This window comes from Hemiscyllium ocellatum, chromosome 10 (genome assembly GCF_020745735.1).
Source record: "Hemiscyllium ocellatum isolate sHemOce1 chromosome 10, sHemOce1.pat.X.cur, whole genome shotgun sequence".
In the NCBI taxonomy this organism is placed as follows: Eukaryota; Metazoa; Chordata; class Chondrichthyes; order Orectolobiformes; family Hemiscylliidae; genus Hemiscyllium; species Hemiscyllium ocellatum.
This window is the reverse complement of record NC_083410.1, coordinates 42,538,149-42,554,161: the sequence shown is the minus strand read 5'-3', so window position 1 is coordinate 42,554,161 and position 16,013 is coordinate 42,538,149.

The window sequence follows — 16,013 nt, the reverse complement described above, 5'->3', positions numbered from 1 at the left end:
AGAGATTTTTATTATTACAGCTCACTGTGAACTATTAGTGTATGTGTACAGATATGTTAATGTTGAAGAACTGAGTATTTTAAGGTGGAGGTAGATAGATTCTTGTTTAGAAAAGAAATTAAAACTTAGCGGGGTAAAATGGGAATGTGGAATTTGAAACAGAAGCCAACCACTGATGATCTTATCAGAAGGTGGAGCAAGCTTGAAGCGTTAAATGGTGTACTTCTGCTAATTCATCAATTCATTTGTAATTGGTTAATTTATTTCCATAAATGGGTTGTCAAGCTAATAGAAATGAACCAATTTGTAGTTAGCTTAATAATGATGGATGATATATTTGATTTGCTTATCACTTTCACTGAAAACATCTTTTTCAGCATCTGTCCACTTATCTACTTTAGTGGGTGTTTATACAAGTCTATTTTTTAACAACCGATATTTGAATTTAAATTAAACTTGCAACAATATTAGCTTTCCTAGAAACTCAGATTGACATTTTCTCTGATACCTTTGGCATTAAAGAGCTGGCAAAGTGGCAAAGATGGGGACTTAAGGCAAACTGATTTGGCCTATATTACTGCAAGACACCAACTTATTAAAGGAATTGAAGTGTGCAATATGGTTGGCTGTCAAAAGGACCTTTAACTGATTGCCATGTAAATTTCCTGAGAATGCGTTTTTTAAAGAAAAGTTGAGCATTTTGATGCATAGCACTTGATATAATATTCTCCCACTGCAATGAGCTAATTGGGAATAGACAAGTTGTTACAGAGAATTTTGAGCACTACTTCACTTTATATCAGGTTTTACTGTTCACTTGCTGCTGGAGCTATAAAGAGGACTGTTGAAACACTTACAGAGACTTTCCAAAAAGCTTTGTCAAGGCTTCATCAAAATTGCAAGATCATTTATTCTGGAACGTCTCTGAGGACTACACGTAAAATAAAAACTAAGTGCTGTGCAACTTTACATTATTAGACAGGAGTCATCATGCAAAAGGAAATTCTCAGACACCAGCACCTTGCTAGTATTAAGACCAGGTGATGAGGTTTAGGATGACTTCTCTCTTTTCCCACACTGTGTTTGAGCGCAACAGCTTTTTTTGTTAAGGTAATGTTAAACTTAACACTATCTAAAGTCATGGAAACCAGACAATTGATTGACTGTCAAGAATTTCATAATTCAAACCTGTGTGATAATACCACATATTGGAAGATAAAAACTTCTCCTGCCATTTAGCCAGCTTAGAAAGACAATGGAGCTAGATTCCAGAATGTCCTCTGAACTAAATTTCAATAGCTGCTTTTGAACACCAGAGGAGAGATTTAAAAAAGTGCATGTGTAACTAAGAACTGGAAGTCTCTTTCAATCTCCATGCCTGTTTCTTCCACCACCTCAGAAAAAAGTACACAGTGAAGAGGAAAACTGTGGAGTCAAACTTTCACCAGGAACTCAAGGGTATCTATACATTTTACGCAGAAGTGGGTACTGCAGATCTGAGTCAAGATTAGAGGGGTGCTGGAAAAGCACAGCAGGTCAGTCAGCATCCAAGGAGCAGAAGATCAATGTTTTGGGCAAAAGTCCTTCATCAGGAATCTATATCAGGAACCTACAATATCTGTACATTTTGCTATAATTGAGCACATCAGTTCACAATTAAACAACCGTAGATTTTGGTTATATCAACTCAAGGACTCGAAGGACTTGTTAACTTGTAGCCTTTATTTTTCCAACCTGCAGCACTCTCCCTTTTAAACTTATTACAGGAGTACTGGAATACCAGCCTCTGCAATTGTCCAATATGTTTGATGCTCCCTTAGTTTGTCTGGATGAGAACAGGAACAAAAAGAGTGCATTAAATCACCATAATCCCAGATCATCATAGTTCTGCTCTCTCGTTAGAGGGAGGCAACTCATGGTGGTATAATTTGAGGGCCACCACACCTCAGGCGAGTGTAGAGATTCAAGGTGAACAAATAGCTACTGTTAAGTGTAATTCCATGATTGGGTGGCTTTTGCTGAACAATACTGACTGTGCTAACTGCTGCACAAACAAACAATTGAAGATAATCACTCATGCTCTTAATGTGATACATTTACACCTGCTAGAAGAAGTATGTATTTGTGCACAGGGGCCTGTTCACTGTCAACGAAATTAATTTATTCAAACCTTGGGTCTTTTTTAAGTTACATAGCCTCTGAGATTGATTACCTCTTTCTTAGCAGTTTTAAACTTTGTAACTTCTACACCCTCACAATCTTTCCTTCCTCATTAAAACTATCATTTGAAACTTAAATTTTGTAAGAATGTGCATGTACATAATTCATTTTTGGCTACACTTAGATGATATTTAATCCAAGTGATGGTGGTTTGACCTGGGTAAAGAGATGCCAAGTGCATCCATTACAGCACCTTAGAAAGGCCCTGCAATCAGGCACTTAAACAGCTTCTCTCGCTTTCCTCAGGAGGAAAGCTACACAATAATCCTGGAGGTTTAGAAATTCCACTCTCCTCAGCCTCAGAGCTGCTGGGCTATCAGACATGGGAAGCTGTTCATTGCAGGCTGTGGGAGTGAATGGTTGCTGCCAGCAATGGACATTCCAGAGGTCCAGGATCAGCAGGGGATCCCAGCTACATGGCAGTGAGAAATCGAAGGAGGTTGGAATGGAAAGATGGGAGAAGAAGGATTGGCAGCAAGGGCAACATGTCGGACTAGATACTGAGTGCCTTTGAATGAGGGACCTTCACTGGAAGCCCACATGTAAATTTGACAGGGCTTTGCAATTTGGCTCCCTACATGAACAGTTCCCAGTTTGCAGCTGGTTGAATACCAGTGGCATTAGCATGATGCCCATATTTTGGCATTGATTACCACCTAAAGGCCTCAGATGGCAGCAAGTTAAAAAGGTTGAGTGGGAGCAGCGGCTGAGTAAAAGCGAACCCGGGAGACTACAGCAAAAGTAAGACAGTTTGTTTTATAATTACTTACCTGTAGCGGGCAATGGTGTTTTTATTCTCTCTCTCTCTTCACAGAAAGAGCGGGAGCAGCAGGGGAAGTGACAGCGAGCAGAGGGGCAGCTGGGAAGGAAAACGGTGAGTATATAACTCAGAAAGGCGGCTAAACCCGAGATTCTACACCTGTAGTATCTTCCACCCACCCTCCTCCTCTAACCTTCTTAACTACTCTGTTTTTTTTAAGGTAAGGATTTTCTATTTCTTTACCGGTGACTGGTTTAAAAATTTACTTCATTTTGGTGTGTATATATTAATTCCTTTTTTAGGGAAAGACTATAGCAGAGAGGTATCAGAAAGTATTCTAACTCAAACTTGTACAAAGTAACTAAGTAACTAACTAACCAAGCAGAGATGGCTGGGCAGGTGATGTGCTGTAGCTGTATGATGTGGGAGCTGGCTGATCCCATTGTGATCGGCAGTGACCACATCTGCAGCAAGTGTTGGTTGCTGGAAGAACTCCGGATCAAAGTTGATGATCTGGAATCTGAGCTTCAAACACTGCGGCACATCCGGGAGGGGGAGAGTTACCTGGACGCTTTGTTTCAGGAGGCAGTCACACCTGGGAGATTAAGTAATTCACATTCAGCTAGTGATCAGGCACATCAGAGTGTGACTGTAAGTGAGGCGGGTAGGGGGAACCTGAGTTCAGGAGTGGAGGAGCCTCAGTCCTTGACCTTGTCCAACAGGTATGAGATTCTTGCTTCCTGTTCGGATGAGGAAAAGGGCTCTGGACAGGATGAGCCAACTGACCAAGGCACCATGGTGCAGAAGGCCATTCAAGACGGGGGAGCTAATAGACAAGTGGTTATAGGGGATTCTATAATTAAGGGGGCAGATAGTATCCTTTGCAAGCCGGATCGGGAGTCTCGCATGATGTGTTGCCTGCCCGGTGCCAGGGTGCGGGACATCTCCGACCGGCTTGAAAGGATATTGGAGCGGGAGGGGGAGAATCCAGTTGTTGTGGTCCACGTTGGTACTAACAACATAGGCAAGACTAGGGTGGAGGACCTGTTTGGGGATTACGAAGCACTAGGCAGGAAAATGAAGCACAGGTCCTCAAGGGTCATAATCTCCGTAATACTGCCCGAGCCACGTGCCAATTGGCATAGGGACAAGAAAATTAGGCAAGTAAACACGTGGCTAAGGGACTGGTGTGGGAAAGAGGGATTCCACTTCATGGGGCATTGGCATCAGTTTTGGAAAAGGGGGGATCTGTATCTTTGGGACGGTCTCCACCTGAACCGATCAGGTACCAATGATCTAGCGAAGAGGATAAATAGGGTGGTCAGTAGGACTTTAAACTTTTGAGTTGGGGGGAAGGGAAAGTGAAAGCGACAGGGAGTACGGCGTTAAATGGAAAGATACGCAGCAGGATAGCATGTGTCCAGGCGGATTTAAAATTGAGGCAAACTGAGAATGCAGAAAAAAGCAAGGATAACTTAGGACATCATATGACTTCCAATATCTCTAATGATAAGAAAGTTAGCATTAAGGCACTTTACCTGAATGCTCGTAGCATTCATAACAAAGCATACGAACTAATGGTACAGATAATAGTGAATGATTATGATGTGGTAGGCATTACAGAGACTTGGTTACAGGGGGGTCAGGACTGGCAGTTAAACCTCCAAGGTTTTTCAACTTATGGAAAAGACAGGGAGGTGGGCAGAGGGGGTGGAGTTGCCTTGTTAGTTAAGAACAAAATTAAATCTATGGCACTGAATGACATAGCGTTGGATGATGTGGAGTCTGTGTGGGTGGAATTGAGGAACCACAAAGGCAAAAAAACCATAATTGGAGTTGTGTATAGACCTCCTAACAGTGGTCAGGACCAGGGACGCAACATGTACCGGGAAATAGAGAAGGCATGTCAGAAAGGCAAGGTCACATTGATCATGGGAGACTTCAATATGCGGGTGGACTGGTTAAATAATGTTGCTCGTGGATCCAAAGAAAGGGAATTCATGGAATGCTTACAGGATGGCTTTTTGGAACAGCTTGTCATGGAGCCCACAAGGGAGCAGGCTATTCTGGACCTAGTGCTTTGCAATGAACCAGACTTTATAAAAGATCTTAAAGTAAGGGAACCCTTAGGAAGTAGCGATCATAATATGGTAGAGTTCAGTCTGGAGTTTGAAAGAGAGAAGGCAAAATCAGATGTAATGGTGTTACAGTTAAATAAAGGTAATTATGAGGGCATGAGAGAGGAACTGACAAAAATAGACTGGAAGCAGAGGCTAACCGGGAAGACAGTAGAGCAAAAATGGCAGGAGTTTGTGGGTATAATTGAGGACACTATACAGAGGTTCAACCCCAAGAAAAGAAAGATTATCCGGGGAGGGATTAGACAACCATGGCTGACAAAGGAAGTCAGGAAATGTATTAAAGAAAAAGAGAGATCCTATAAAGTGGCCAAGAATAGTGGGAAATCAGAAGATTGGGAAGGCTACAAAAACAAACAGAGGATAACAAAGAGTGTAATAAGAAATGAGAAGATCAAATATGAAGGTAGTCTAGCCAGTAATATTAGAAATGATAGTAAAAGTTTCTTTCAGTACATAAGAAACAAACGACAGGCAAAAGTAGACATTGGGCCACTTCAAACTGATGCAGGAACCCTAGTGATGGGAGATAAGGAAATAGCAGGAGAACTTAACAAGTACTTTGTGTCAGTTTTCACAGTGGAAGACATGAGTAATATCCCAACAATTAAAGGGAGTCAGGGGGCTGAGTTGAGTACGGTTGCCATTACAGAAGAGAAAGTGCTAGAAAAGTTAAAAAGTCTTAAAATTGATAAATCTCCTGGCCCCGATGGGATACACCCTAGAGTTCTGAGAGAGGTGGCTGAGGAAATAGCGGAGGCATTGGTTGAGATCTTTCAAAAGTCACTGGAGTCAGGAAAGGTCCCGGATGATTGGAAGATGGCTGTTGTAACCCCTTTGTTCAAGAAAGGATCAAGACAAAAGATGGAAAATTATAGTCCAATTAGCTTAACCTCGGTTGTTGGTAAAATTCTAGAATCCATCATTAAGGATGAGGTTTCTAAATTCTTAGAAGAGCAGAGTCTGATTAGAACAAGTCAAAATGGATTTAGTAAGGGAAGGTCATTTCCGACAAACCTGTTGGAATTCTTTGAAGAGGTGACAAGTAGGTTAGACCAGGGAAACCCAGTGGATGTGGTCTATCTAGACTTTCAAAAGGCCTTTGATAAAGTGCCACACGGGAGGCTACTGAGCAAGGTGAGGGCCCATGGTGTTCAAGATGAGCTGCTGGGATGGATTGAGGATTGGCTGTCTAACAGAAGGCAGAGAGTTGGGATAAAATGGCAGCTGGTGATGAGTGGTGTCCAGCAGGGTTCAGTGTTGGGGCCACAGCTATTCGCATTATATATTAATGATTTGGATGAGGGGACTGGGGGCATTCTAGTGAAGTTTGCAGATGATATGAAGTTAGGTGGACAGGCAGGTAGTACTGAGGAAGTGGGGAGGCTACAGAAGGATCTAGATAGTTTGGGAGAGTGGTCCAGGAAATGGCTGATGGAATTCAACGTGGGCAATCTAGACAGTTTGGGAGAGTGGTCCAGGAAATGGCTGATGGAATTCAACGTGGGCAAATGTGAGGTCTTGCACTTTGGCAAAAAGAATAAAAGCATAGACTACTTTCTAAATGGTGAGAAAATTAGTAAAGCCAAAGTACAAAGGGATCTGGGAGTGCTAGTCGAGGATTCTGTAAAGGTAAACATGCAGGTTGAGTCCGTGATTAAGAAAGCGAATGCAATGTTGTCACTTATCTCAAGACGGTTGGAATATAAAAGCAGTGATGTGCTACTGAGAATTTATAAAGCTCTGGTTAGGCCCCATTTGGAGTACTGTGTCCAGTTTTGGTCCGCACACCTCAGGAAGGACATACTGGCACTGGAACATGTCCAGCGGAGATTCACACAGATGATCCCTGGAATGGCAGGTCTAACATATGAGGAACGGCTGAGGATCCTGGGATTGTATTTATTGGAGTTCAGAAGATTAAAGGGAGACTTAATAGAGACGTACAAGATAATACATGGCTTGGAAAGGGTGGACGCTAGGAAATTGTTTCCATTAGGTGAGGAGAATAGGACCCGTGGACACAGCCTTAGAATTAGAGGGGTTCAATTCAGAACAGAAATGCGGAGAAATTTCTTCAGCCAGAGGGTGGTGGGCCTGTGGAATTCATTGCCACGGAGTGCAGTGGAGGCCGGGACACTAAATGTCTTCAAGGCAGAGATTGATAGATTCTTGTTGTCTCAAGGAATTAAGGGCTACGGGGAGAACGCTGGTAAGTGGAATTGAAATGCCCATCAGCCATGATTGAATGGCGGAGTGCACTCGATGGGCCGAATGGCCTTACTTCCATTCCTATGTCTTATGGTTATCCATGAGTCTTCCCACCCCAGATCTAATTGGGGCAGACATTCTCCCTTCTAAGTAAATACCTTCTTACCTCCAAACCTTTCTGTGGAAGTCTTAAATTACACCTGTGTTTCTCGCTCCCTCCTTTTAAATTGTGTCTGTTTCTCTCTCCCTCTCTTGTATTGCTCTATTTCTCTCTTGTTCTCTGTTATTCTTTTTGAACTCCTGGAGTTTACAGTGGATTTGTGCTGACCTCAGTGCTAACATCCTCACAGCCAGCAATGAAATAGTGGTTCAGAATAGTCAAACATGAGTGAAATCAAGGTAAAGTGGTTTGATTGCAAGCTACAACATGCCTGGTACTACACAAACCAAGCTGCCGAACATCACTTATTCCAAGTTGCCAGCAATAGCATTCAGGATATCAACCACTTATTCTCGTTGGATTCCTACAAAAACACAGCAGTAGGGTTGCCATTCCTGTAGAATTGGCATGAAGTCTCCATTGAACAAAGATTAATCTCCAAGATATTTTTGCAAGCCAGAATCTATGGGTTTGGTTTACAAGGGTAGAGGAACAATTACTAGCGAGTCTTAAGCTCATGATTCTCTTGTCTTAACAAGATGTAATTTATTGCATGATGGCAATTAGGTACAAGTTGCTAGTTAGATATTGTTACTAAGATACAGGAGACATAAATGACACAGCTGTCTCTTTAGCAATGTTGAGCAATTTTCCTGATTATCCAACCCAAGGAGGTATGACTTCAGATTGGGAGCAGCTTAATGTAGCCTCCAACATTAACTCCTTCAGAACAAATATCTCACAACAAAATGGGCGTTTTCTTCTTCCACTTGCTTTGAACAACTTTTTTTATCCATCTCAGTTAGAATGATTAAATGCTGTTTTACTGACAGTCAAGAACAATCCAATCATCTTTCCATTAATATAAGAATGTGGTATACAAATGCAGACAGGCTCGATAATCGGTGGTGGGTGTTTTGGGACACAAGGTGGGCGGAGGAAGGTATGTGGATAAATCTGCAGGCATATCTTCAGTCAGAATTGGCAACCCATGTTAAGACCAGGGTTAAAAATTACTCTCATTAATTTAAAGCAGCCAGGAATAATTTAGAACTGAAAATTGAGCACAAAATTAGACTTTCTGGTGCAGTGTAATCAGGTATTCTTAGTGAATGATTACGTAATTATCCAATGTCGTGAAATACATTTTTTAAGGAAAAGAAAGCTGTCTTGAAGATTTTCTTGGATGACAACACGACCCCTTTAATATTGTCAAAAAACATTTTATGCTGCATGCAGTGTATATTGTGGGTGGTTAACCACAGGCCATAAACCAAATTTTGTAGATTTTAAACAGAACCATGTTTGACATTATCTATAATCTTGTTCTCTAAAGAGCACTGGAATTCTGTCAGCATACCTTTTCACTTTCGCAAATTATGACTAACATTCCTTCTCAGAGGAAGCCATTCCAATACACACAACACTTATGTCATTTACAAATAGTGTAACGCATGAATGCAAATACAATCCCTTTTTCTCTGTTCAAATAATGCATCCCTGAGGATGTTTTGGGAAAATACACACACATTATTTTGAACTAACATCAGCCTGTTCAGTGTAAGAACCAGAAATCATAAAGTTAGATGCATTAAAAATAAAGACCTGCATTTATTTAGCACTTTTCAAGATCACTAGCCATTTCAAAGCACTTAGAGTCATAGAGTCATAGAGATGTACAGCATGGAAACAGGCCCTTCGGTCCAACCTGTCCATGCCGACCAGATATCCCAACCCAATCTAGTCCCATCTGCAAGCACCGACCCATATCCCTCCAAGCCCTTCCTATTCATATACCCATTCAAATGCCTCTTTAATGTTGCAATTGTACTAGCCTCCACCACATCCTCTGGCAGCTCATTCCATACACGTACCACCCTCTGCGTGAAAGAGTTGCCCCTTAGGTCCCTTTTATATCTTTCCCCTCTCACCCTAAACCTAAGCCTGTAGTTCTGGACTCCCCGATCCCAGGGAAAAGATTTAGTCTATTTATCCTATCCATGCCCCTCATAATTTTATAAACCTCTATGAGGTCACCCCTCAGCCTCCGACGCTCAAGAGAAAACAGCCCCAGCCTTTTCAGCCTCTCCCTATAGCTCAAATCCTCCAACCCTGGCAACATCCTTGTAAATTGTTTCACAACATCTTTCCAATAGGAAGGAGACCAGAATTGCATGCAATATTCCAACAGTGGCCTAACCAATGTCCTACAGCTGCAACATGACCTCACAACTCCTGGACTCAATACCCTGACCAATAAAAGAAAGCATACCAAACGCCTTCTTCACTATCCTATCTACCTGCAACTCCACTTTCAAGGAGCTATGAACCTGCACTCCAAGGTCTCTTTGTTCAGCAACACTCCCTAGGACCTTACAATGAAGTGTATAAGTCCTGCTAAGATTTGCTTTCCAAAAATGCAGCACCTCACATTTATCTGAATTAAGCTCCATCTGCTACTTCTCAGCCCATTGGCCCATCTGGTCCTTGCAGACAATGACGTATATTTGAAGTGTAGACACTAAAGAAAATGTGGCAAACAATTCACATACTCAGATTCAAATAAACAAGAAGTTGATAATGGCCATATAATCTCAGGTTTTCGGTACTGTTAACTGAGGTACAAACTCTGGACAGCAAACCCAGATGAATTCTTCTTCAAAATACTGTCATCACATCTTTTATGTTTTGAAAGAATAGGAAGAGAGGAAAATAAATTTCTCTGTTAATAAAAGATGAAATCCTACAGTAGTAAGAGATTACCTTGGCTCAGAAGATCAAGATGTTGAATCAATTTGAGTGAAGATAATAAATAACAAGGGACAGAAATCATTGGTGAGAGTGGCAAAAGCCCCTGAGAATAATTCTGTAGGAGAAAGTGAGGACTGCAGATGCTGAAGATCAGAGTCGAGAGTGTGGCGCTGTAGAAGCGCAGCAAGTCAGGCAGCATCCGAGGGGCAGAAGCATGATTCCTGATGAAGGGCCTATGTCTGAAACGTTGATTCTCCTGCTCCAGTAATTCTGTAGGTCAGAGTATAAGTCAAGCAATAATAGAGGCTTGTATGAAAGGTACCACAATATTGGTAAGTAATTATAATCTTCAGAGAGTCAGGACAAATCAGTTTGATAGAAGTAACTTTTGAGGATGAGTTCATAGACAATTCCTTAGAATAATATATTGTGAAACTGACCAGGGACCAGATGATTTTAGACTTGACGTTGAGTAATGAACAGGAATACTTGACTATTGCTTAGTAAAGGATCTTTATCAGGACGAGTGACAATAACAAAATAGAATTTCACATTCAGTCTGAGGGTGAGAAATGTGCGCCCATAATTAATGTCCATAGAAACAGAACTGGCTAATATAGATGGAGATAACAATGTATAGAATAAAACCATGGATAAGCAATGCAGACTTTTCAGGAGAGCTTTGATAACTCTCCAACAATATATTCAATTCAGAAGAAAAGACTCTGAGAAATGTGACTACCTGTGGCTATCTAAGGAATTAAGGAAATTACTGATAGTATTAAATTAAATAAAAGACATTCAATGTTGTGAAGATTATTGTGAAGATAGGAAAAAGTGTAGAAATCAGCCAGAATTTATTGCACCTTTCTAAGGTGGCTAGTATATCCGCGATGCATTAAGAAGAAGCTCAGTGACAGTGAATGAACAGTGATGAAGTTTCAAATCAGGATGGTGTGTCACTTAGAGGGGAACTTGCAAGTGATGGCATTCCCATGCATCTAATACCATTGTTCTTCTGAATGAATGAAGTTGTAGTTTTGGTAGGTGATGACAAAGGACTGTTGGTGAATCTCTGCATGAAGTAAATCTAATAAAGGATATGTCAGAAGTAGGAGGGATGAATTGGTTGCACAACAGAGTGACTTTACTAAAATGCATTACATTGGAAAGGCAAGAGTTAATATTTAAACACATGTATTTCAATACATTACAATATAACACAGGAACAGGCCCTTTGGCCCACCAAACCTGCAGCAATTCCTACTCCTTATTTATTGCCCACACACAGCTTCCATCCATCTGTTCGTCTCCCCTTCATGTGTCTTATCAATATATACCTTAAACATTGCTAATGTGCCTGCTTCCAACACTTCCACTGGCATTTCAACAGTCATGCATTCCTTCCAAGTAAAAGAAGACAACAGGAAGTGGACCAACCATAGGAAAAATAAATTAAGGACAGTGTTAGATCCAAAGAGGTGTCATATATGATTGCTTAAATAAGCAGGAAGCCTGAGGATTGGAAACAGTATAGAGTTCAGCAAAGAATATAAAACCACAAGAAGTAGAAACAGGATTAAGTCACTTGGCCCCTCAAGCCAGCTCCACCATTCAATAAGATCATGACTGATCTGCTCCAGACCTCAACTGCTCCTCCATGCCAACTCCTCAAAGCCCTCAACACCCTGATATTTCAAAAATCTATCTAATTCCCTTAAATACTTTCAATGATCTGGTCTCCACAACTCTCTGGAGGACCAAAAGGTTGATTAGGTGGGAAAAGTGGCGTATGATTGTGAATTTGCAAGGCACAAAGAAGTGAAGTGTTAAGAGTTTCTATAATTATTCAAGAAGAAAAGATTAATAAAGATAAGTTTACATCCCTCAAATTCTGAAATGGGAGAACTGATAGTGAGAACAAAGAAATGGCAGAGAAATTAAATGGCTAATTTAGTTCTATCTTCACATAGTACACAAATAGCCTCCCAGAAATGCAAGGGAAGTCAAGGTCTATTGGGAAGGAGGAATTGGAAGAGCCTAGCATTCATAAAGAAAATGCTAGAAAAATTAGAGTGATGGAAAGCTCATATAATCCCAGAGACTGAAAATCGACACCCCAGTACTAAATGGAATGGTTATGGAAATAATGGAGGCATTGGTTGTCACCTTTTAAAATTCTACAGGTTTGGAATAGGTCCAGCAGAATGCAGGGCAGCAAACATAGCATCAGAATTTAAAAGGAGGGAGGTAGTAAATCAGGAATTACATGACAGTTAGCCTAACATCAGTCATAGGAAAGTGCTGGCATCAAATGAAAACAGATGTGATAACAGGACACTTAGAAAATGCTAACAGGGTAATGCAGTCAATATGGAGTTATGAAAGGGAAACTACTAAAGTTTTTTTGAGAATGCAACTAATAGAATAGATAAGAGAGAAGCGGTGGATGTGTTGAATTAGATTTTCAGAGAATTTTTGATTAAGCTTCAGATAAGAAATTAATGTACAAAATCACAGCACATAGGATTGATGGTAATCTACTGACACAAACTGAGAATTGGTTAGCAGACAAGAAAATAGGGGAGGAACAAATGGCTGTACTTCCAGCATGCTAGGTACTGACAAGTGGGACACCACAGGGATCAGTACTTGGGTCTCAGCTATTCACAAGTTCACAAATGTTTTTTTGATGGAATCAAATGTGCTATTTCCAAGTTTGCTGATCACATTGGATGAAAATGTGTTGCTGGAAAAGCACAGCAGGTCAGGCAGCATCCAAGGAACAGGAGATTCGACGTTTCGGGCATAAGCCCTTCTTCAGGAATCACGATTCCTGAAGAAGGGCTTATGCCCGAAACGTCGAATCTCCTGTTCCTTGGATGCTGCCTGACCTGCTGCGCTTTTCCAGCAACACATTTTCAGCTCTGATCTCCAGCGTTTGCAGTCCTCACTTTCTCCCTGCTGATCACATTAAACTAGCTGAGATTGTGAGTCTTGCTGAGCATGTAAAAAGACTTCAATGTGAGTTAGTGGAGTGACTGAACCAAAGCATAGCAGATGGAGATAAGGTCGATAAATGTGAAGTTGTGTACTTTAGTAGGACAAAGAGAATGGCAAAATCTTAATTAACTGCTAATAGTTTGGGAAATGTTGATGTAAAAAGGACCCTGGGTAACGTTGCACAGGGTAATGATAGCAAGCATGCAAGAGCAGCAAGTAGTCAGGAAGGCAAGTGGTTTGTTTTCCTTCATGGTAATAGGGTTTGCATACTTACTGCTGCTATAAAGGGCCTTGGTGACACCACACCTGGAGAATGGTGTACAAGCTTGGTTTCCTTATTTCAGAAAAGCCTTTGATGAACTGCAGCGATGGTTCAACAAACTGACTCCTGGAATGGCAAGCTTGACACATGAGCAGACATTGGCTCAACTGAGCCTATAGTCACTGGAGCTTAGGGATCTCATTGAAACACATAAGATTCTGACAGGCTTGGACATACTTGATACAGAGATAGCAATTCCGTGAGCTTTGGAGGAGAGGAGGGGATTACAAGATATGATGGTATCAGGGTGTGCATTTAAGACAGATGATAAATATCTTCACTCAGAGGGTGAAGCACCTATGGAATTTTCTACCACAGAGGTTATGAAGGGCAAATCATTAAATATATTTAAGAAAGAAACAGCTAACACTTCTAGAGGCTAAAAGCATTGACGGATAGGCAGAGATAGTGGGAGTACGATGTTGAGGATCAGCCACAATCATTCTGAATGGAAGAGTGGGCTCATTGGGCTGAATGGCCTATTCATGTTCCTATTTTCTGTTTTTATGTAAATGGTCAACATTGCTGCCACTGTGCATCAGTGGTGATCAGGAGTGAATGTTGATGGTGTTGAATGGGGTGCTAATCAAGTACACTTTATTGTCTGGATGCTATCAAGTTTCTTGAATTCTGTTGGAGATGCACCTAATCATGCAATTGAAGAGTATTCCAACATATGTCTGATCTATGGCAGACTTTAGCCAAAGTCTGATTGCAAACTAGATAAAACACCAGCCTTAGAGCTTCTACAAGCGTATACAAAGAGAGTAGATTAAATAAACATTGGTTCCACATATGATAAGACTAGGAATTAATAATTGGAAACAATTCTTTGTAGAGATAGATAAGTTGAAAAATTATATTTGAATTTCTAGTGACCAACTTTAAAGAAATTTCACAAGATTTCAAGCTTTAAGAACTTTTGCTCTAACAAAAAAAACTAAAAGCAACACTAATTTAACAATATTGTAAGCAAATAATACACTATATAAAAAAAGTTACCTTTGAACATAAATGAAAACTGATGCCACAATCATACATTACATCACCTTCTCTGGGAAATAACAGTTTTCACAAGAACCAGTCCAATGTCATTCCATTTTCCAACTGTTTTGCTTCTCCTTGTTTCAAGCTATAATTTTGAGTGACCATCAGAAGGTGATATTTTTAACTTTTGGAGAAGTTCCAAACCAAATATCACTAGCAAGGCTACTTCAGCAATTCCTCTACTGCTCACCCTCCCTCTGCCCCACACCAGGACAAACCTTTCCAATTCTTTAGATTCCACTGCTTTGATCGAAGGCTGCCTTCTCTCCCATATTCTGCTGCCACATTTCCCTCTTTGCTGACCCCACAAGCTGTTGCTTTTTTTCTACCTGACAGAAGTCTCCTCCTTTCGTTTTCTGTTCAAAACAATTCTGAGACACAAGTTCTATCTACAATTAGCCTCGATCTTCTTGTCTTTGTTCATGTGTGAACATTTCAGTAAGCTTCTCAAACAGTCTTTAGCTAGGCTCCACTGTCCCCATGGTAACCATGTTAACTCATAACTGACCACATGATGTTTTACTTTATCATATGCATTTTCCCTTTAAATGAAGACTTGGTTTAAAACATATCAATCTTATAAACTTAGCAGTTGTAACAGAAGAGACTTTGAATACATATTTTGCATCTACCTAATATTGGAAGAGACCAAAGGTATTCCAATTCTAGAAGTGATAAAAGGAAGGAGAATGTAAAATAACCCCAATGACACCAGGCAAAAGACTGGAAATTCTAAGGGAATCGAAAGTTGCAAAGTCTCCTGGACCTAATTGCCTGCATCCTAGGGATTAAAGGAAGTTACTACAGAGATAGTGGATACATTGGTTGTAATCTTCCAAACTTCCTTAAATACTATGAAGCTCCCAGTGGTATGGAAAATGACAAACATAACTCTGCTATCCATGAAAGCAGACAGAAAGCAGCAATGTCTAAACAACTTAACCTAATGTTTATCATTGGAGAAATGTTGGAATCGTTATTAAAGAATGTAGAAGTAAGACATTGAGGAAAAAAGTACAATCTGACAAAGTCAACATTGTTTAGTGAAAGGGAAATCATCTTCGACAAATTTATTAGATTCATTTCAGGCTAGAACAAGTAGTGTATGTGGAAGGTGTCAGCAATTGCAGTGTATTTGCGTTTCCATAAAATAATAATAAAAATAATCAGTAACAAATCCTATAATAAGATGCCACAGGTTGCTTGAGGTTTATGTAGTAGGGTTGAAGATAAGAACAATGGTGTTGGTTGTAATATATTTACATGGGAGGAGGGTTTGTTAACCAACAGGAAGCCAAAAATCAGAATAAATGAGTTATTTCCAGGTTGGCAAATTGTATTTGGGGGAGGAGCTTAGAAATCAATTCTGCATTGAATATTTATGATCTATAATGATCACCT